This window comes from Ambystoma mexicanum, chromosome 6p, assembly GCF_040938575.1.
Source record: "Ambystoma mexicanum isolate Mex_15411 chromosome 6p, UKY_AmexF1_1, whole genome shotgun sequence".
Taxonomy (NCBI): domain Eukaryota; kingdom Metazoa; phylum Chordata; class Amphibia; order Caudata; family Ambystomatidae; genus Ambystoma; species Ambystoma mexicanum.
This window is the reverse complement of record NC_090935.1, coordinates 773,522,297-773,543,802: the sequence shown is the minus strand read 5'-3', so window position 1 is coordinate 773,543,802 and position 21,506 is coordinate 773,522,297. Positions and strand designations below refer to the sequence as shown.

The following is a 21,506-nucleotide window of genomic DNA, read 5'->3' as shown; positions in this document are numbered from 1 at the left end:
ACGCACTATTGTTAAACTCGCCTCACACTAACTCACTTGCACCCGCCCATAACATTCTAGAAGCTCTTATTAATGCCAGATCCTAACCTGCCCACGCTCTTGACCATGAGAGAGACACCCACCACTCCCTTTACTTCGGGGGAACATCTCTCAGTAAAGATGTCACTGACTGCAACCGCCACTCTAAACATCCATCCCATCTACAGATCACCAGAGCCCGTACTCTCCTTCGAAAATGATGTCACACAAAATGATATCATCAAAAACCAAACCTAAATCCAAACCCATTATACTAGGTGACTTCAATCTAGGTTTCCGTGACCCATTGGACAAAAACGCCCTAGCCATAGCAAATACTTTGTCAGCCCTCAAGCTCTCACATAGGATCCACAATCCTACTCATTCGAAAGGCTGTACACTTGATTGGCTCGCAGACATCAACTGCAACTAATCTACATCTAACGAGCCATGTACATGGTCTGATCACCATCTTATAACTTTCAAGATTGAGACCCTAACCATCAGGACTAACATCCCCAAACTAGCCCCATCTGCCCCAACCAGAAATAAGCAAAATATCACAGCCAGTAACCTACTCCAGCAACTGCAACCCCTCCTAACAACCCAATTTAAGGAGAACTCCGACCCGACTATTGGGACCAAACAATACAATGACACCATAATGACGACCAATTGGCCCCTCTTGCCATATGCAAAGCCAAACAACCTGCTCACCTAAAAGTTAAAGAGAAAGGCCCAAGCTCTGTGGAAGAAATTGCCCACTGAACTAATTAAAACTGCCTTCGACAGGACTGCCTGAGAATACAAACAAGTCCTCCAAACCAAAGTTTGCTGTACAATGATCGACTCTCCAAGGCTAATTTGCGATCTAGAAAACTATTCTCTATCCTTAGAGAGTTAGAAACACCCACCCCCCCCCCGTGGAAAGCTGCAATAAGGATGCCAGCTGGTGTCTGGACAACCAGAATGCTCTCCTGGATAAAAACACTCAACTCCAGTCAAAAATAACGGCAAAAAAGAAAACATTAGCAAATCCCACTGCCCCACTCAGTATACAACCTAATGCCCCAACAACTCGTAAATGCCCCAATTCGAATTCTCGGAGGTCACCAACAGCGAAGTCCTCCAAATCATCTGAAGCCTAAAACACTCCAGGTGCCAAGGGGATCCCTGCCCACCTTCAGTCATCAAGGACTGCGCACCACAACTCGCCCCATTCTTCACCAATCTCATCAATGCCTCGTTCAGAAACAACTGCGTCCCAACGGACCTAAAAAACAACGGACCTAAAAAAAGCTTGGGTATTACCATTATTTTTTTTTAAACTCCCTCAACCCTAACATCCCCACAAACTACCGTCCTATTACGACCGTCCCATTTCTACTAAAAACTTTAGACAGAATTGCCTACCTTCAAATTCAGAAATACCTTGAAGAGAACAACATTCTGGGACTCAGGCAATCTGGTTTCCGCCCCAGACATGGGACAGAAACAGCACTCCTAGACTTAAAAGTCCAAATGGACCACCTGAAAGATAGAGGCAAGCTTGCCCTGCTCCTCGTACTGGACCTCTTGGCTGCTTTCGATCTTGTGGACCATAACATCCTATACTACCACCTAACCTCAGCTGCACAACTCTCACCCAATGCCACCCAATGGATAGTCTTTCCTCACTGACAGAACTATGAAAGTCTTCTCTCCCAAGGCAGAGGCACCACCCACCCTTGTCAGCTGCAGAATACCCAAAGGCTCATGCGTGTCTCCCACTTTGTATAATCTCTTTACAAAGCCTTTGTTTGACCGTCTTGATGGCCTTGGTGTCACCTATACTAACTACACAGACGACACCCAGGTCCTCATACCCATCACCGGAGACCACGCCGCTGACACCGCCACACTCAATGCCATCTATCTTACCATCCAAGCATGGATGGCAAATCACGGGTTATGCCTTAACGACGACAAGACTGAGCTGCTCCTCCATAGGCTCTCAACTCAAAATTGCCAAACTAAGCACTGCATTCAAATCCTTTGACATCAATGGCAACACCATCACAGTCTCTAACCAGGTTAAAACACTGGGTTTCTAGCTAGACTCCTCCATCACTCTAGCTAAACAAGTGAACGCCACCACCTCAGCCACTTCCTACACATGCAAACTTATCAACGCCTGCAGACCCTTCTTTTCTCCCGACAGCTGCATCACCCTGGCCAGAGCCCTAGTGCTGGCCCGACTAGACTACTGCAACACCCTATACAAAAGCACCTCAGCCTACAACTTCCATAAACTCCAGGTCCTTCAAACGAATGCCATTAGAGCAGCGCTTAACTTGCCCAGATCAGCACACATATCCAAAACCAGACAGAAACTCCACTGGCTACCTATTCAAGAACAGATATGGTTCAAAACTCTCACACTGACTCAGAAATGTCTTCACCAGGTAGGCCCTGCCTACCTAGCAGACAAAATGTCCAAGCCACAATCTACCAGGTCGACTAGAGAAGCATACAAGCACCTTCTTGTCACCCCAAATTTCAAGCTCCAAAAAGCAGGCGGCAGCAGCTTTCCCACGATAGCCAGCAAACTATGGAATGCCCTATCTGTCCAACTCAGAGCCCAGGAATCCTTTTGGATTTTCCGCAAACAGCTTAAAACACACCTCTTTACTCAAAATGTGTGCAAATAACGCACAACACCAGAGCCTGTTATACTATGTATTCCCATTGTACTAACTTTTGCAACGCTGTAGCTCATGCATGCCACCCCCAGACATGTATACATTTGTACTAAAAACTATTGTATAGTATTGGATTGTATGACATAACATGTAAAGATATCGCCTAAATATATTGACTGTATTCCTGTAACATGTGTAACAACTGTAACGTTCTCTGTAAACAAGAGCCCAGATGCCTTGGGCTTGGCGCACTATACAAGCAACAAGCTAAATAAATAAATAAGAATCCCCCCAACCAGATGTTGTATGATGTGCATTGATTGTAGAGTGGAACTACAATTTCCTCTATGCATTGCCTCTGATTTCTGTCACTAACAGAAAGTGCGTCCACCCTCATCCCGATCGCTGCAAACTTGTCCAGAGGCTGTGGGACCCAGAACCTCTAGTGTCCTCTCACAGATTCCTCATATTACATCTATTCATGTAGCTTCAGCTGATCACTGAACATTTTTCACCATCAGAGCTCACCTTTGCGATTCGAACTTCGTGTTTCCTCGACGCCGGATGTTATGTCAATGTGCATATACACATCTCTATCTATATATATAAAAAAAAGTCGTGTTTGTTTGGGAGTTTGTATATGGAGTTGATCTTGGGGACGTAACTCCTCATGAACAGTGAGGTCTGGTGTCATAAATTTTGCATGGAATATTCTTTATTTCATTGCAGAATTAATGCAACTATTTCTAGCGCGATAGGTCATCCTGTTCCCGAGATAATTCATTTTTTGTTTTTTTGGCATTTGTAGAAAGTGCTCATCATCGCGCTGTCTATGCTAAACTGGTCTTGATTTTTTTGTTGAGTTAGTGTGTCATTCTTTTCATTGATTTGTTTTGCAGTAAACTCAATACATGTTAATTTCACTCATTAATTGAACACCACATTTTTATTTACCTTCGATTTAAATTCTCACATGAATATCATATTTGTATGTTTACGCTGATTATTTGCAGTGTGTGTTTAGCAGCAGAAATGGCCACCCAAGCTAACAAACTGCAGATAATCAGAGTAAGCATACAAATATGATATTCATGTGAGAATTTAAATCGGAGAGAAATAAACATTTGGTGTTCAATTAATTAGTGAAATTAACATGTATCGCGTTTTTCCTTTGTGGCAAACAACAATATTTGTTCACCTTTTTCGGTGAGATATGAAAAATAATCTGAGAATGGACATAACCAGCGGATCCAGTTACTTAAGCTAGTATATATATAAAAGGTAAAGTGTGTGTGTGTCTGTTCGAAATGTTGAGCATGCTTCCCAACATGCTACAAACCCGAGATTGGTCATGTGGGTAGGTTCCATGGTGTAGACAATGTAAAAAATATCAAATATACATTTTTCAAATTTATCAGTTTTTTTAAAGCGGTCTGCAATGCTTACCCCTGTCATATGGCTCTCAATGCCGTAGTTCTGGCATAGTTCTACGTAACCTTCAGCAGTTTCATGTTCCTAATCTTTCCCTACTCTCCGCATTCTAGCTGACATTAGCGGCACTCACTTCTGAAGTCATGCGGGTGACACAAAACAGTGCTTTTGTAGTAATGTGGGTAACAGGAAACAGTGCATGTCTCTTCAGACACATCATGGCAGATCGCTCATAACAATTACAGGAACTTCATTTCCCACGGAGTTGATGGATGTATGCCATCTCAACAGTTCAGAGCTTACATGCTTTAGCCGTAAACATACGTGTATGGCACTTCAAGCTTACATGCTTCAGCCTTACATGTACTGCACTTATGTTGAGGTCGCCACTGCCTCGGTTGTAGATCAGGACACCAATATGCACAATCTCAACGCTCCAACTCAAAGTAGCTGGTAGTGATTGCGTTGTTATACGGGTAACACAAACAACCATGCAACATCATCATCTATATTTGTTCATTGAACTGAAGTGGGAATTGTACAACTGCTAGTGTCCACATATATCTCACACCGTGCCCCGTGACTTCTATTCCTTTTTTCTGTGCTCTTCACACGCTTCATTGAACATCATCAATTTCTTCACAGTAACGAATTTCCATTTTGAATTTGAATAAATGTCTTCTCCCATGCTGTTGTGGTTTAGAAGACTGCAACGCAAAAATGTCATTAACATATCTCCATCGCATATTTCTGCTGTGTCTGGGTGGCGAAAACAACATTGCAGAAGGCAGATCTTTTCAACCGATGACTCTCTCATGTAGGTCTAATCCAGTTATTGGTATCAAGACCCCGTTTAGCGCCTATGTAGCATGTTAGGGAGAATTCTCATAAATGGTTCATTTCCCTTACCTAAAGAGTCACCTGGTAAGAGTGTGAGCCTTTTTTTCCACTCTTACATGTGTTTTGCTATGTGTATTTCTACTTTCTGTGTGATCTTGGGCACTGGAGCCTCACCAACTCCATGTGCACCACTTTTTGTGTGTGTTACACAGCACCTTCAGTGCAGTGACACAGGGTTGTCTCTGAGACTTCCCACGGACTCCATTTTTCTTAGACTCTTGTCCCCCAGAAACAGGAAAAGTTGCCATTAACTGGTATAGTCACTTTAAACCACAGACCCAGTACACCCGATCTTACATGGAGTATTAGAAAGGGTTAACTCTTATCCCTTTTGGCCTCTGCCTCTTGGAGCCTTGTTTCACTCCCTAAACATTAAGACTTGGCTGGTGGAAGTGCTATCTACCCTAACTTTTCTACCGCGATTATCTTATATAAACGTGGTAATAACCGTGGTAATAAACGTGGTAATGTTTATAATGTTTATTATATTAGCCTCGAACATAAACCCACTTTACCAAATACATTTTATTTTGGTTCCGGCTGGGTTTAGTCGCCATTTCTTTTTGTTAAAGTCTTTCTCGTGTTTTTCTCTGCGCGCCAAACCGGGGATGACTCCTTTGTTCGCTGTCTTTTAGCGGGCTTCTGCACAGAAGCCCTCCTTAAGGTGCCTGATAGTCTAGTTAAGCAGGATGTGAGGGAGAGATCTTCGGACCCCTGCCATGGGTTCCCTTGGTAACCCAAGTCGCACTCTTGTCTGATTGGCTAAGGGGACTGGCCTTGCCAAGCCAGCTACCCTGCTGTTTGATTGACAGCCAGGCTGTATGAATGGGGGAAAACTGCATTAAAAGCAGGTCTCTGGGACTGGAAGAGCAGAGTCGCCACTGGAATGAAAGAACCAATGAGGAACTGGAAGAAGAGGACCCCTACAACGACTGAACTGCCCGGTGAAGCCCTGCTGCAGGTCCGAATCTCCAAATCCGACGACAGAGAAGATCCTCCAGGAAACTTCTTCCCTTGAGCTGGTGGGACCAACCAGTTTGCCCAAACTACAAGCCAGAACCCCTCCTCTGGTCGAATTCGCTGTACAGAGCTACAGTGGGCCGGATAGCCAGGAAGGTCGGACCCTGCTTGGGTTTTCAGGAGCGTTCCTTTTATTCGTTGTTTGGCGCTGCTGCTGGTTTCTTCCCTGGATAGTGCAGGACCCTCCAGTCTTCCTACTTCTGATCAGTCCGACAGTCGCTTCAGGAACCGTGAGCCTGCAGGAACTACCAGGAACATCTGCCTCAGGTACAGCCCCCTCTCCGTTTTAAGGTACTGTGCAAATCCGGTTGTGGGTTTCGCTCAGCCCTGGTGAAAGTGTGTGAAATTTTTCTCCAATCTGAGGGCTTCTCCTTCTCTTCTCTTTGAACTAACTTTTCTACCAACCAACCTCGTCCGGAATCTGTGCCACAAACTTAACCGAGAACTACCCTGGACTGTGTGATCTTGAGCAAAAGACTTTTGAGCCATTGACTTTGGTCCTAAGCCTTTTCTAGCCGATCTCCTCACTGTAGTCTTTCTTGTTCATTGCCCAGAGTACTTACCTGTTGGTTTTGTCTAATTTCTAATAACTTTGTCTTTCCCTTCTTTTTAAATTGCTGGAGTGCCATTTTGCTCCCACTTCATTTTGTGAGCTTAACTTGTCTGGAATTTAAGGGAAGTGGTGAGGTGTATTTATGATTGTGATTTTGATCTTGCTTATAATAGTGAAATGTTATACAACTGTTGAGTAATATATTCTTTTACTTAGAAACCTTGAATCAGTGTGTGCCTGAATCATAGTGATTGCTGTCCTATGTGTAACTATTTGTACTGCTCACTTACTCTTGAGATAAATCTGGCTGCTCCGCTACTGCTACCACTATAACTGTGTAGTACAGGCTTGTACCAAAGGTGAAATTGTACTGTCACTTGTAGTCTTAATTGTGTGTAGTGTTCCCAAAGGGTACTGCATATAATTCTGCCTAACATAGCTTCATCCTGAAAAGATTCGTGGATGTCGTAAATGCGCTGTCCTCGTCTTCAATGTCGAGATATAACCCAGAGAACACGGCTACATTTATGAGATCATTCTGGTCCTTTTTTTTACGCTGATGGGAACCAGACCCCATTTGGACTTGAAAACCCTTCCTTGGTAGCCGAGCAGACTTCCCCAAAGAGTTTATTTTAGAGGAAGTTTGGATATCTGATTCGGCTAGTGACCTGAGGGACATGGGGGGGCCTGGATAGTTCACCGGAACTCTAACCTCATACATTTCAACCCATACGTCCACCCTAACAGGGCAAACAGCCATGCTATGTTGAAGGTTTCCAATGCATTACGGTGGGGTCGGCCCATAAGACTGGTCTCCCATTCCATGCAACTTTAAAAGACCATAAAATTGATGTGTGGCAAAGCCTGTGTTCAGCGCCTCTGGTCAACAAAGATCTAGTTAGAAAACGTAGACTGGCAACGATCCAGAAGTATTATCGAATCATTGCAACCATAATATACTCGTTATGCGGGCTGGTAATCTGGAATGAAAACGAACACATTCCAGGTCCTTTACCCATATAGGGATGGAAAAGATATTGGCAATAGCAAAAGTCTTTGTATGGCCCTAAAGGTCCTCAATGCGCTCTTGTGAAATATTCATATGTTTTGTGGACAGTAAATAAATGATTGTCCCTAATTGGGCCAGGAGGACATTGTACCTGAATTTTCTAGGCATGGCTATCTGTCCCACCTGGCGTCTTCCTCAGAGGGCAGATCTGCTCTCGCAGGCAAGAGGCCAGGTGCTTCACCCTAACATCATCACTCTCAGGCTCCTGGAATGGCTTCTGAAAGTGTGAGATACGAAGACTGCCAACCTAGAATGCAATATACACTCTAACACCAAACGCTGGCTAGAACTTGAACAATACATGCTATTTTGCCCACTGAATAAAAGTTGTTGGCCCTCACCAAAGACGCTCAGCTCAATCTACTTCTGGCCACAAAAGTGACCTTGCAATAATGGGACTGGGTCACATAGAAGCTACACCACCTCTTTCTCACCCTCACCTAGTCTTGGAAAACGTAGACTTTCCTCCTGGTCTACAGCCAGCTAGATTCATCCACTGGCTAAAAGGAGGATTAGAAAGACTTGGACAACTTTATTAAGAGGGCTCCCCCCCATTTATGCTTCCTGAGTCTGCATGATTCACTTACATTCAACAATCATAAGATCAAACGGGCAATAGGCAGAGATACAAGAAAGTGTATAGGGAGCCTCCTTGGCCGGACAGTCTCCACCTTATTCACTATTTTAAATACAAACCATAATAAACCACCTCATACTTACCTGCTCTGATGGGAAGAAGATGTGGGCGTCTCAAAAGACAAATTATCCTGGTATAATATTTGGCAGGGAGCCTCGAAATCCTCTGCAAGGGTGCAAGTAAAAGAGAACAGCTATAAACTTCTGATGCATTGGTACCTCGTCCATACATGGCTAAGCAAAATCTTCTCTACTACTTCCTCCAATTGTTGGCGATGTAAGTAAAAACACATTATTTCATATCTGGTGGAGATACAATCTGATTCAATTATTCTGGAAAGAAGTACTTTCTAATGGATTGTGTCCTCCCACGGATTCCTTATCTTACATACTGGTTTCCTGCTTTGCATCTGGAAAAGAAATCGACCGTAGTAGGTGCTGTGCGGTATCGACGTTGCCGTCCCTCGACACTGTGCATTCCCACGTCGGGACGTGACATGACGTCACTGGTGTTATAAATAGCTTGCGCCATGCCCCGTTGCTTCATTTCCATTCATCCACATGCTCAGCACGCTCCCAGAACGTTTTCATTTTCATCCCAGAATTTTGTCGACTTCTTTTGATATTTTCTTTCGAAAATACCTTCACCGAAACTTACAGGTTCCAAAAGATGTGAGGACTGTGACCTCAAAGATGTCGATCACAGATCCTCGCAGGATCTGTCTGTAGTAGCTTGGACAGGCCATGACGTCGCCAAATGCGGGTCCTGCCAATCGATGGCTTCCAAGGCTTTAAAATAGAGGCAAATGCATTCGTTGTGAATTGGGATTTTACACTCCTATACGTGTTTCCGTTAGTCCCTGTCATTCCTGAAGTCCTAAGGAGGTTCGGAAGAACCATGATCCTGATTTCCCTGGATTGGACCAGGTGGTCATAGCACCTGGACCTTCTGGACATGTCCATCTGCTCTCCATTTCATCTTCCGCAGAGAGTGGATCTACTCTTGCAGGAAGGAGGTCTTTTTTTCCACCCAGGGATCAGGACATTGAACCTGCATGCCTGCATTCTGAAAGGCTAAAGAACAAGGAATGGGACCTACCAGAAGACGTTATGGAAGTGTTGCTTTTAGCGCCATCGGTGAACGCGCTGTTCCTAGGTGCCAGACTCAATACAATGTCTTGCCTGGCATCGCCCTCGGAGGAGAGGATAGCAGCCATTCTAGAGATGGTGCAAGGGCTGTCTTCGACGAAGACAGCCACGGTGTGGGCCATCAAGTCGTTACTGGGCATGATGTCATCCAGCATCTACCTCGTCCGGCTCTGCAAATGTGACCGCTTCAGGAATTCCTGGACGCCTGCTGGATACAGGTGTCCGGAAGCTTCACAGACAAGATATCTCTTGACGAGTTCGTCGGGTGATAGTATGGTGGCGCGTTCGCTCCAACATCGCCCAAGGCACGTGATTTCAGAGCCTGCCATACCAGAAGACGGTCACCACAAACGCCTCCATAGAGGGATGGGGAGCGCACATGGGTCATCTGCACGCCAGAGGCCTGTGACTGCCAGAGGAGAAGGATCTTCATATCAACATCCTGGAGCCGCAGACGGTGTTCTGGGCCCTCAAGTCGTTCCTCCTGTCTCTGAAAGACAAGGTGGTGAGAATCTTCACGGGCAACACCACCACCATGTTTTACATCAGGAAGCATGGGGGCACTCGATCCCCGGTGCTCTCCTAGGAAGCTGGTCTGTCGGACAGGGGATGTTCCCCGTCCCTCTCCACCTGGCGGGAGTTAAGAGCACCATCACAGACTCCCTCAGCAGGGAACTCTGCTCCTGCCACAAGTGGGAGCTTCGTCAGTATCAGGTGGACCATCTGTTCGTCAAGTGAGGAAGGCCCCAGATAGATCTGTTTGCGACGGCAGCACGCTCCTAGTGCCAGCAGGTTCCACCAGCTGAGGAGCCTGTGGGACATGGTCTTCTTCCTGTGGGAAGGCTTTTCCTGTATGAGTTTCCCCCGTTCCCTCTCCTGCTACGATTCATCAACACACTCAGACAATGTCCATGCAAGATGATACGCATCGCCCCAGCGTGGCCGAGGCAGATTTGATATTCGGACCTTCTCAGCCTGTCAGCGTCGCCTCTGAGCTGACAAGCTGCCTGTGGTTCCAGATATTCTCACCAGAGAAGGAAGAGCAATCATTCATTACGACCCAGGATCGCTGAACCTGAGGGCTTGGCTCCTGCAGCCCTAGAGTTTGGAGGTTATGACTTGCCGCGGACAGCAGGGAGGTCCTCGCCAAGGCCAGGGTGTTGCCGACTTTGAAGTGCTACGGTCACAAGTGGAAGCATTTCGCTACTTGGTGCCGGTCTCAGAATATTACCCCTCTGAGGGTCACGGCCCTGCACGTCCTTCCATACTTGCTATCCTTGGCCAAGGCTGGTCTGGCGCACACCTCTATCAAGGTACATCTGGTGTTTATCTCCCGCTACACCAGGTCTCCAGGAAGATTTTCACTTTGGTCTCATCTACTTGTCAGGGAGTTCCTCAAAGGACTTTTTTCGATCTTTCCTGATGGTGAAGGCTCCCGCCCCGGCTTGGAAACTCAACGTAGTACTGACAAGGTTATGGGGGCTCCCTTCGAGCCTATGCATAAGGCCCCTCTGAAGTTCCTCTCGTGGAAAGCGGCTTTCCTTGTGGCCATCACCTCTGCCAGGAGGGTAGCTGAGATCCAGGCCCTAGCCTGCAAGCATCTATACCTGACTTTCCACGAATTGAGGGTGGTGCTGCGTATGCACCCCTCTTTTATGCAGAAGGTTCTGTCGGAATTCCACCTTAACGAGCATTTGGTGTTACCTGTTTCTTTCCCCAAGTCTTCATCACCAGCTGAAAGGGCCTTGCACTTGCTGGACGTTGCTCGTGCCCTTAAGTTCTACGTGACACGCACAAAGAGTTTTCGGAAGACGTCGCAACTGTTCGTGAACTTTGGTCCTGTGATCCATGAGAAGGCCTTGTCCAAGGTTTCCATTTCAAGGTGGCTCTCCGGCTGCATCACGCACTGTCATCAGTTGGCGAATCGACCGCTGCCTGGCCATACGAGATCCCACTCCACCAGAGCGATCGCTGCGACAACAGCGTTCCTGTCTGGTGTGCCCCTGCTGGACATCGGTAGGGCTGCTATGTGTAGGTCCACGTACACCTTCACAATGATCTACTGCGTCGACAGGGATTCCAGGGAGGAGTCCAGAGTCGGTCGAGCAGTGCTACGCAACCGGTTTGTTTGAGGTGAGTCTGTTCCAGAGGTAAGAATTATTGCTTCTGTTGAGACTTGCCACCTCCTGTGGTTGTGTAATGTTGTACTGCTATGTATTCGTCATTCATGAGCATGTGAATCCATGCCAGGCCCCATGCTGGAGAAGGTTTAAGTTACTTACCTGTAACTATTGTCCTCCAGCATGGGTCTTGCATGGATTCACACGTGAACCCTCCCTCCGACCCCTCTGCTGCTCTTCTTGGTCATACTGCCACTTTACGTGCTTACCAAATCTGAAGATAGCTGCCAGAGAAGGGGCTTAGGGAGAGAACCGTCATTGGATGGGGGGCAGTGTGACCCAGGGGACAGTATTTGGTTTAAAGGAGAAATAAAGTTTTAAGTGAAAGTTAAACTGTTTTTTCTTTTACTCAGGATTCCCAGCCTGACCACTGGGAATTTTCATGAGCATGTGAATCCATGCTAGACCCATGCTGGAGAACAATAGTTACAGGTAAGTAGCTTAAACCTTCCTTTTTAAAGACCCACCTGGAATTTGGAAAGGATGTTCAAATGAACAACCCACCTGTGTAATTCTTCTAAAATAAGTTCTGCAAACACTTTACCGGGTGCTGCTAATATCGCAATCGGATGATAGTTTTTGGTTTCATCCTATCACCAATTTTTAATATTGGCAAGATAAATGCTTCACGCCATAAAGGGGGAGAATGTTTGAAGCAGCAATCTCCATAAAGAGATCATGAGCAAATACGAACATAATTCCACATTATATTTCAAGGTGACAGGAGCCAGTTTATCGGGACCTGGAGCCTGTGAAGGGTTTAAATTCCTCAAAACCTTTCCAATGCAATCTTCTCAATTGAGAAAAAGTCATCCCAGTTATATTCCCAATCTTTTCCTTTTAGAATCTTATACGTCCGGGTGCTGGGTAAATCAAATGCTTTAGCGTAATAATCAACCCACTCCTCTTCTGATATGTTGACCTGTAATTTACTTGATGATTGACAGGAGTTTGTCAATTCCCAGAATCTTCGCATGTTTTTTCTTCCCAATGTCTTTAGCATATCCTGGCTGTCTGATATCTTTCTGCTTTTGAAACTTTGATTTGTTTTTGTAAATCTGTAAAATCTTTTTCTTTTTGATTTTATAATCAGACGAATCAGGGTTGTTTGTTTTAGATAACAGCCTTAATAAGAATCTTTTTTCTTTCTTCACATGCATTATTTTTGGATTGTATCTAATGTGTGGTGCAACATTTCATATTCTGTTTCCCCTCACCAGACATTTTTGATCATATATGGCTAATAAGTTCAGGATAAACACTCCTGAGGCTCACATTTCCCTCTATCATATTAGCTAAAGCACTTGTGAACCTCATGGCTGAATTTACATTCCAGTTTATCACCAATCCCTTCCTGTTAGGAGACACGAAGGCTAAACATGGAACAAATAGCTTAATGTACTCATGTAAATTAGGAAACGTCAGCTGAATGTCTAAAATTGCATGATCACTACAAACCGGAAATTGGTTATTCTCCAGCATGGGGTCTGGCATGGATTCACATGCTCATGAATATTCCCCGTCGTCAGGCTGGGAATCCTTGGTAAAGAAAAATCAGTATCAGTTTCGTTTCTGATCTGTCTTTCGTAGTAGTAACCAATCACTGATCTCTGCGTCATACTGACCACAGCCAATGACTGCCATCTCCCTAAGCCCCGCCTCTGGCAGCCATCTTCAGCTTTTTACCGCATGTTCAAGTGTTGGGAGTCCTCGTGCTTAGCTCTCGAGCTTTTGCTGCGTGTTTCGCGCTTTTTCAGGTGAATTTTCACTTTTTTTCGGTTAATCGAGCCTCAAGCTCCACCGTTTCTACTTCCGTTAACGGGTACCCGTTGCGGGATTTTCCTACGCCCCTCAAGAGTGAAGATTTCGTCAAATCAACCTCTTGGAGGATTCCAGAAGATTTGTGGCCTACTTCGAGATGGCCCAGGACGCGAGTTCGTCACCCGGACCCAAGCTGTTTCGCAGCTGCCCTGGATGCGGGCTGCAGAATGTGTTTACGAAGGACGAATGCCTTTACTGTCTTCATGGGGACAAGACTCATGTAGAGAAGGACTGCCAGTTCTGCAAGAACTCGTCGGGGCGGACCATGAGGGACCGTCGATCCCGTCTCGCCAGCTGGTTGGAGAAGGGCTCAACGGGTGAGAAGAAGAAGAAAGGGTCCGAGCGGGCTTCTAAGTCCTGTGCGGGGGCCCCGGCGACGAGGGCCCAACTCCAGGCCAAGCGCTGCGAGTCCGCTGGCTCCGGGAGCGCCGAAAGGTCGGGCTCTTTGGTCACCAGGCAGGGCGCACCTTCCCCGGCACCGTCAACCACGAAGCAGCACTCCGGTTCGGGGAAGAGGAAGTCCGAGACCCCGGGTAAGCTTCAGGAGAAGCCCCGTCCGATCACGGGAGAGGGGGAGCGAGGCGTCGTCCCTCCCCCTAAGGAGAAGGCCCAGGACGCACCTAAGGTGGTGAAGGCCCCTACCCAGCAGGCAAAGGCCTCTATCGAGGCGATTGCGGCGACTCTGGCCAAGCCGGCAGAGACCCCGCCAGCGGAGACTGCCTCCGGGACTAGAGTTTCCCTGCCGCCAATGAGGGAATCCTCTTTTCAGCCCATCGTCATGGCCCCCGTGAAGGAAAAAGGGAGGGGGCACGGTAGCCTCCTCGAGCTCGGAGTCAGCCTCAGAGGGGGAACTGACCGAGGTCGTGAGGAATCTCGAAGTCCAATTCGAGAAGGTTCGATCCCGCAAGGAAGATCCTCGGGAGATAACCGAGGAAGACGACGATGGCGAGGAAGAGCAGCCTTCCCTTCCGGCGCAGCCGGAACCTAGGCCTCAGGATAGCTCGGTGGCCATTTTGTTTGCGATCCAGTCCTTATGCTCTGAGATAAGGACGAGATTACCACGGCCCAGGCCGGAGGACCCGCAACCTGGCCCGTCGGTAAGTCCTCAGAACAAACAACGGAGGACCCAACCCTCTCCTCCGCTCGCCCCCGTAAGGCCTGCAGTTCCCTCCTCATCCTCACACGAGTCGGGAGATGACGGTGCGGTGGGCTCGACGACGGGTTCTGAGGGCGACAACGACGGGTTCTGAGGGCGACGACGACGGAACGGGTCTCCCGTCGCACGGGCCTCTCCGCCCGACGAGATTGGCTCATTCCACGCTATGATCGCCAGGGCGTCCGAATTATTCCAGCTCTGCCCGGAGGAGCAGAAAAAGGAAGGTTTCCTCTATCAGCGCCGGGAGGCCAAGAGGAAGACTGTCATTGCGGTGCCTCTAATCGATGACATCTGGGAGGAGGGCCTGTCGGTACTCAAGAACCCCTCCACGGCACCAGCCAAACGGGACCGGTACGAGAAGAAGTACCTAGTCCCCCAGACCGCTCCCCTGTGCCTCAGGGCCCAGCCAACGCCAGACTCGGTCGTCTCGGCGGCGGCAAAGAAGAAAGCGGCGGGGTCAGGAGCCTCAACGTCAAATTCCCCTCCGGACGGCGAGGGAAAGAAGTTACGACAGGGAGCTCTGGTTTAAGCTGGCCCCCATATTGGACTTCCTACCGGACGACAAGAGGTCCGAGGCCCTGGAAATACTTCAAGAAGGCGAGGTGGCGTCGGACCACGCCATAACGGTGGCAACCGATATTGCCGATACCGGGTTCCGCCAGCTGGGCAACGGAGTTTGCCTACGACGACGGGGTTGGCTCTGGGTGACCGACTTCCGTCAGGACGTCCAGACCAGGGTGTTGGACATGCCGTTCGACAGCAGCAACTTGTTCGGGAAGGCGGTGGACGAATCCCTCCAAGCCATAAAGACGGACACAGAGACGGCCCGCGCCCTAGGAGCCCTTCAGCAACGACGGCCCTTTCGGAGCTCTGGAGGCAGACAGGGGGCCTCCAAGGGATCCAGCGGTGTCTCGTCTTCCTACCGCCAGGTGGCATGCTCCTCGTCTCAGGAGGCCTACAGGGGTCGCGGCAAGCAGGGAGCGCCTCGCCGCCGTCGGCAAGGTGGCCAGGGCGGCAAGGCCACCACCTCCAAGCAGGACTGAACCGGCCGTGGCCTCGGGCCCCCACCGAAGCACCCCGGTGGGAGGCCGACTGGCGAACTTCGTCGGCGTGTGGAAGTCCATCTCCACCGACCGTTGGGTGCTGGATACCCTGGCAAGAGGGGACACTATCGAATTGCCCTCACGTTCCTCCTGTGGCCAGGAAGGAAAATCACGTCCCGCAACTGCTGTTGGAAGTACGGGCGATGCTCAGGAAAGGCGCCATCGAGCTCGTCCCGAAGAGGCTCCGGGGTTCCGGGGTGTACTCAAGGTACTTCCTCGTCAGGAAGAAGACGGGCGGCTGGCGCCCCATCCTGGACCTTCGTCGTTTGAACAAATACATCAGGTCACAAAAGTTCAGGATGGTCACCCTCCAGCACGTGCTGAGACAGCTGGAGGAAGGCGACTTTCTATCGTCGCTGGACCTGGAGGATGCATACTTCCACGTTCCCATCCTCAGAAGTCACCGAAAGTTCCTCAGGTTCGTCGTCCAGGGACGCCACTACCAATTCAGAGCACTGCCGTTCGGATTAAAGTCAGCCCCCAGGGTCTTTACCAAGTGCCTAGCACCTGTGGCGGCGCGGCTGCGCCTGCAAGGGATTCACGTCTACCCCTACCTGGACGACTGGCTCATCCGCTCAAGGACGAGGGAACTCACCGTCGAACACACTGCGAGGACCGTCCAGCTACTCACAGACCTGGGATTCGCCATAAATTACTCAAAGTCCCACCTGGTGCCGTCGCAGGTGGCCCTGTTTCTGGGAGCGAAGCTCGATACAGTGAGGCGCCTGGCGGCACCGTCGGAAGATCGGACGAAGACCATTCTGGGCAAAGTGCAGTGCCTGCTAGCCATGGACGTGGCCAGGGTGAGGTCCATCAATTCCCAACTGGGGATGATGTCCTCTTGCATCTACCTGGTGCACCTCTGCAGACTACGGATGCGCCCTCTTCAAGAATTTCTCGACGCCCGTTGGATGCAGGCGACGGGCAGCTCCGAAGACAGGGTCCCCCTCAACGAGGTGTTGCGGCGGGTGATTCAGTGGTGGGGCGTTCGAGCGCACCTCACGGCGGGCAAGGACTTTCAGACGGTGACGACGGACGCTTCCCTGGAAGGTTGGGGCGCCCACACCGGAGATCTCCACGCAAGAGGCCTCTGGCTCCCGGAGGAGAAGCTCCTGCACATCAACATCCTGGAACTCCGAGCCGGGTTCTGGGCTCTCAAATCGTTCCTCCCGTCGCTCAAGGGCAAGGTGGTGCGGATCTTCACGTACAACACCACGACAATGTTTTACATACGGAAGCAGGGAGGCACCAGATCCCCAGCCCTATCCAAGGAGGCACAGGATCTGTGGCACTGGGCGGTCGCCCAGGGGATGTTCCTGGTTCCGTTCCACCTGGCAGGAGAAAGAAACACCATTGCCGACTCGCTCAGCGCGCATGTCACGAGTGGGAGCTGCGCCAGGATCAGGTGGATCAACTCTTCCGACGATGGGGCAAACCCCAAATCGACCTGTTCGCAACAGCGACGAACTCAAAGTGCCAGAGATTCGCCAGCAGGTTTCCCCAGCCGAGAAGCATGGGCGATGCGTTCTCGTTCCCCTGGGACGGCCTATACCTGTATGCGTTCCCTCCGTTGCCGTTGCTGCTTCGACTCGTCAACCAGCTCAAGAGGTCCCGGTGCAGGATGATCCTCGTCGCACCAGCGTGGCCGAGGCAGATCTGGTTCCCGGACCTTTTGGATTTGTCAACATCCCCATCCATCAAGCTGTCGGTGGACGCGGATCTTCTCTCCAGAGAAGGAGGCGCCATCTTCCACCACGACCCGGCGTCGCTGAACCTGCAGGCTTGGCTCCTGCAGTGCTAGAGTTTGGAGGGTACGATATACCGTCCGACTGCAGAAAGGTTCTTGCAAAGGCCAGGGCGTCCTCAACTCTCAAATGCTACGGTCACAAGTGGAAGAGGTTCTCTATCTGGTGCCGAGCACAGAAGATCAACCCCCTACAGATTACGGCCCCTCAAGTGCTGCCGTACCTGCTATCGCTGGCAAAGGCTGGGCTAGCGCATGCCTCCATTAAGAGTCATCTGGTGGCGATCTCCAGATATACCAGAACCACAGGATGGACGTCCCTGTGGTCCCATTGACTGGTAAAAGAGTTTATGAAAGGACTGTTTTGGTCGTTCCCGCCGGTGAAGGCCCCGGCCCCGGCGTGGGAACTTAATGTGGTGCTGACCAGGCTCATGGGGCCCCCATTCGAGCCGATGCACTCCGCACCGATGAAGTTTGTGTCGTGGAAGACTGCATTCCTGGTGGCCATTACCTCCGCACGACAAGTGGGAGAGATCCAGGCCCTATCCTGCAAAGCACCGTACTTGACTTTCCATGCCTCGAAGGTGGTGCTTAGGACGCACCCCTCCTTTATGCCCAAGGTGCCGTCGGACTTCTATCTTAACGAGCCCCTGGTGTTACCTGTTTTTTTCCCGTCTCCTTCGTCGCCGGCCGAGAGGACTTTGCACTCGCTGGTTGTGGCTAGAGCGCTGAAGTTCTACGTGGACCGCACAAAGAGTTTTCGGAGGACATCACAGCTGTTTGTGAACTTTGGACCTGTGAATCAAAGGAAGGCTCTCTCGAAGTCTTCTATTTCCAGATGGCTCTCCGGCTGCATCATGCACTGCCACCGGTTGGCTAACCGACCGCTCCCAGGCCATCCGAGAGCTCATTCGACCAGAGCGATCGCTGATACTACGGCGTTCCTATCTGGTGTGCCCCTGCTGGACATCTGCAGGGCTGCTACGTGGAGGTCGACGCACACCTTCACGAGATTCTACGGCGTCGATCGGGATTCCAGGGTGGAGTCCAGGGTCGGCCAAGCAGTGCTGCGCAACCTGTTCGCTTAAGGTGAGCCTGGTGAGGAGGTAAGAGATGCTTAATGTTGAGTTGTTGTATTGCTTAATGTTGAGCCTTTTTGCCACCTCCCGTGGTTGTGCATGTGTGTACTGCTATGTATTCTTATATTCATGAGCATATGAATCCATGCCAGACCCCATGCTGGAGAAGGAACAAGTTACTTACCTGTAACTGTTGTTGGGTCTGGCATGGATTCACATGCGAACCCTCCCGCCTACCCCTCTGCGGCTCTTCACTTGGTCATACTGCCACTTCACGTGCTACCAAATCTGAAGATGGCTGTCAGAGGTGGGGCTTTGGTTGGCTGTGGTCAGTATGATGCAGAGATCAGTGATTGGTTACTACTACGAAAGACAGATCAGAAACGAAACTGATACTGATTTTTCTTTACCGAGGATTCCCAGCCTGACGACGGGGAATATTCATGAGCATGTGAATCCATGCCAGACCCATGCTGGAGAACAACAGTTGCAGGTAAATAACTTGTTCCTTATAGTTCATGTAATAAGGCGGAATAGTACTTAATGCAATCACGTGATCAATCCAAGAGCTTGATGTACCTCTTTTCGAAGTCACAATATCACATGGGAAGTTATTTTCAACTGGAAACACCAAGCTAAACACGCAATATTCCATGAATTGTAACCATCGCAGGGCATTATTAGTTGGGGAATTCACCCCTTCGTTTTGCTGTACAAAATCTAATTTATCTGTCACAAGATTCACACATTTGGAATTGAAGTCACCTATTACTAAAACATTATTCTGGTGCCCATCATTAAGCCAAGTACATAATATTTTTTCCAACTGTTTATGTAGCAGATGTAAATATGTTTTTTGTCGATTAAAATATACATTTATAATTTGCATTTCCTTAAAATCATCGTTTTGTACCATTTTAATGCTAATGGCTAACATTGAATTTTCATAAGTTGCCACTAATTGTCACAGGATTTAACTTAAGGTCAGTCACCATCGCTAGACCCCCATAGGTGGGCCCAGCCATATCCTTCTTTGTTTTCACATAGTAAGACTAATAACCTTTGAATTCAAAGGGTTCCACTACATCGTTTCCTGAATAAAGCTCAATGTCCATACAATAGACAAACCCACTGTTAAACAGGTGTCCAGTATTTACAAATCCACAACATCACCATTAATATATTGATAATTTTTGTGGGCTAAAGACTAGAGGCCACATTTGGCAGGCCCAGTTTTTCAACTAGGGCTTTCCTAAGCCATGACCAGGCTTGTTTCACTGTCTATTGTGTTCCCACAGGCAACCTATGTTTGATCAAAGGCTTGGAGGAAACTGAATGTGATTATTTTGCACATTAACAGGCAAATCCAGAAAAGATTTTGGTGATCCCGGGTTGGAGAAAGATAAAAAATCATCCACATGATTCCACACTAAGCATGCTACGACCTTAGAGCCAAAATGGGCTACAATATGGTCCAAACCACTATCAGGAATATCTATCCAATCAATGTCACCTGAGTTAATTATTCTTAGAGCTGGAATTGATGTCAATAACTGCAGCAAAATGGAACGATTGAGGGCGACCGACTCATTCAGGGTTTTCAGATTTTCAAAACCAATAATATGGGCATCCATAGAAACCACAGAATATGTATTAGACCCACCTAATGGAGAACAACCCAGCCCACAATTAATTGCTGCCTCACTGATATAAATGTTACTTCTTTCCAACTCTGATGTTATCTGCACCCTCCATTGTAAACTGGGGGTTCCGGATCTGATATAGTTTAGGAGACCTGATGATCATTAATAGTGGAAGCCAGAATTCCTCTTAAAAGACCAACAGACCTTTCTGAAGAAGAACATATGGTTGTTTTATGTCCATCCCTATCTTGCGATTGAATCACATCGGCCTCATCGTTTCAACAGGGTCTTTTTGAGGGATCAGTGAGTTTTGTTTGACCAGAAATTACTTGATGTTTCCTTGCAACAATTTGGTCCCTTGTTTCTTCTTAGTTTTTATTGGATTTTTCACTTGTATCCTCACCTCAGGCCCCCCCATGTTGTTTTGACCTTCACCTTCTGCCACATTATCTGGTCTCACTAAAATTACACTTTCATTTAGTTGGCCTTCAGTAGTGTATTCCTCCATTTTTTCAGATCCCCTTACTTTTTCCTTGGCATTCTCCCAAGTCGCAGAATAGACTTCATTTAGATCTGTTTCTTCTTGTACCGAAGATAGTGAGTTTACAAATTTCATAGAAATTTGAAGTCTCATTTATTTATTTATTTGTTTGTTTATTTGTATTGCGCCGAACTGCTCGCAAGCATCGGGGCGCATACGTGGAGACACGGACAGACAATGAAGGACAGAACAATGACGGGACACTTCATTACACATCAGGATTAGGCCATCAGAGGACGTAGGGTCTTATCTAGGATTTCTCAAATACCATGGCTTTGAGTTTTTTACGGAAAGAATATAGGTTAGATTCTAGTCTTAGGCTTGCCGGTAGTTTGTTCCAGAAAGCTGCTGCACGTGTGTGGAATGATCTTCTTAGACCTAGTTCTTTTTTGAATTTAGGAGTTGTTATCAGTCCCTTGGCTTCAGATCTTAATGTTCGGGTAGGGTTGTAGGGTGTTAGTTTGGTCTTAAGGTAGGCAGGGGCTTTAACATAAAGGCATTTATGGATTAGACACAAGGACTTGAATTGTATGCGGTCTTCCATGTTCACCAATGTAGGTCTCGTCTGGCTTTGCTGATATGATCTCTCCTTGGTTTTTGTTTGATAACTCTTATCGCCTGATTTTTAATCAGTTGGTACTTGTGTAAGCTTTGTTTGCTGGCACCAGCAAGGAGTACGTTACCATAGTCTAAGCACAATAAAATGGTGGCTCTGGCAGTGGTGGCGCATTTTTCTTTTCATTGAGAAGGGGCCTAATTTGAGGAGTCTAATATAGTAGTTG

The 21,506-nt window shown here is 48.2% G+C and overlaps 1 protein-coding gene across 1 annotated transcript in view; it reads left to right on the top strand.

Moving 5' to 3' along the window:
- The window catches only part of SKIC3 (SKI3 subunit of superkiller complex), a 2,336,627-nt gene that overhangs the window by 1,895,222 nt on the left and 419,899 nt on the right, over positions 1-21,506 (top strand). The gene's annotated exons all lie outside the window — the stretch shown is intronic.